Genomic DNA, 2351 nt, shown 5'->3' on the forward strand with positions numbered 1-2351 from the left:
CTATTGCTCAATCTAGCAACCCAAGTGGGGGCCTAAATTGTATTTCTTTACAAAAAAAAAAAAAAACTTAAACTTAGTTTATCATGATTACAGTGCAGTAAAAATGTGACGCAAAAAATAAATCATAGAAATAGTAGAGAAAGAAGAAGAAACAAATGCATCCAGAGAATGCATAAGTTTTATAGATATTCAAAGCAATTCGCTCCTACTCCTCAACCATCTTTTAGAGAATTTCACTATGTAATGCTTCTAATTACATAGCCAACCTACTTCAAAATGCAGCCAAACTTTTTATATACAAGCATAGTTTTTTTCCGTATAACTCACAAATATTCTGACTAACTTGTAGGCATTAGCTAAGTCTATCCTGTGAGATCCTTCTCTAAGTCTCCTAGATTCCACCTAAAGAACAAAACTTTTATACAGCAAAAATAAGCCTCCTTAAGGTCAGCTGTACCAATAAAGCTTGTAGTTAATGCTCATAATATTGAAGAGGTGGTGGATTTGTCATTTTTCTTTCTCTTCTTTGTCGTTAAGGGCAATGTTATTAAACTCGGTCCAGTCTAGTCGGTCAGCTCGAAAACCCGATGATCCGATCATGGGACCGGGCCGGTTGCCTAACTGAATCGGATGTGCTTAAAAATCAATGAAATTCGTGCGAATTGGCTGGTTGGACCGCGAATCATCGGACCCGATAAAATCCGATCGAGGTAAATCCGGTTTCATTTTATCTCTCGTCCCGATCGTCCCTTCAGCTTCACCTTCGAGTCTTCGACTTCCCGATCCCAGACTCTTGACTTCCTTCCTCGGTGACCAAGTCAGCGGCGACGGCAGTGAACAGAGAGTGTGGACGGGCTGACGAGGACGAGGATCGAACAAATGACAGTGGATGGGACTGGAGACGAGCCGACGAGGACGATCGGAGCTCCGATGAGTAATAGTGGTGTAACCCTTTTTTTTTTTTCAGATCTCCGGTGAATAGGCGCAAGATCGGCCCCTCCGCCTCCTTCTCCTCCATCTGCGACTTCCTCCCTCCGCTTCTTCCTTCTCCGCTCGACCCACTCCGCCTCCTTCTCTATCGACCGAGACCTCCCTTTGCCTCCTCCTCCTCTGCTCGGCCCCTCCCCCCTCCGTCTTCTCCTCCTCCGCCATCCGGGACATCTTCCCTCTGCCTCTTCCTCCTCCGCTCGACTCCCTCCGTCTCCTTCTCTCTGTTCGGGACCTTCCCTCCGCTTGGCCCCCTTTCTCCTCCACCTCCTCCTCCTCTGCCATCTGGGACATTTTCCCTCCATCTTCTCCTTCTTTACTCGACCCTCTCTGCCTCCTTCTCCTCATCCGGGATATTCTCTCTCTACCTCCTCCTCCACTCGGCTCCCTTCCCCCTCCGCCTCCTCCTCCTCCTCCTTCTCCGTATGGTTCCTCCACCGATTCAATCGTTGAACCGATGATTGGATCGTTGGCCCACTGACCCGATGTCTTGTCCGGGTCAAAGTTTAGGCCGGATTTAATAACATTGGTTAAGGGTCCAGAGAATGTGTTCCTTTTGTTTTAAGTGTTTTCTTTTATTTTCATCCTTTTTGCTCTCTTATTTTCTCTTTTTAAGCTGTAACAGATGGTTATGTTTATACGGAAGAATTTAAAAAAGTTGTCAAAAGTTATTTAATGTTTCAACAACACCATTAATGGATGGACAACTAAATGTTGGGAGCCTCGGTGTACTGCAGAAGGGACAACTCCGATGGTCTCAGAGATAGCTCCAGCTTTGTTTCCATTTTTGCTTATAGCTTTAAAGATGACTCCTAGATGCTTTTATTTTTGTACATTTGCCTAGAGATGGCTCCAAACTTTTGAGAGGTAGTTTCTAACCCTTGTGGGTTGACTACTCTTTCATGAGATAGCTCCGAGTCCTTCTGCAAGTCACCTCCTTTTGCATAGGTTGACTTCTGAATGATGTGTATCGGCTTCTCGTATAACTCCTTGATTTATGGTGTCAACTTCTTCGGGTGCAAGGTATTCTTGGTATTGTGTAGGTTAACTCTTAAACCTAAAAGATGATTCCTCTACTGTACCTCGACTCTTGGACCTAGGAGATGGCCCTTTCCTTATATCAATCAACTCCATATTTCAGGAGACACCTCCTAAGACTTTGCAAGTGGACTCTTCTAGCTGGAGAAGACTCTTTCTGTTCTAGAAATCAACCCTTGTGTTTGGAGAGAGCTCTTGCAACCATGCACCTTAGCTCCCATTGGTAGAAGCGACTCCTTGGAGGTTGGAGCTGCCTTTTTTTCAGGTTAGTTATTTTTAATTCTATAGAACAATATAAAGATGACTCCTGAGCCTTTTGTACCATA

Source organism: Elaeis guineensis, chromosome 3 (assembly GCF_000442705.2).
Source record: "Elaeis guineensis isolate ETL-2024a chromosome 3, EG11, whole genome shotgun sequence".
Taxonomy (NCBI): domain Eukaryota; kingdom Viridiplantae; phylum Streptophyta; class Magnoliopsida; order Arecales; family Arecaceae; genus Elaeis; species Elaeis guineensis.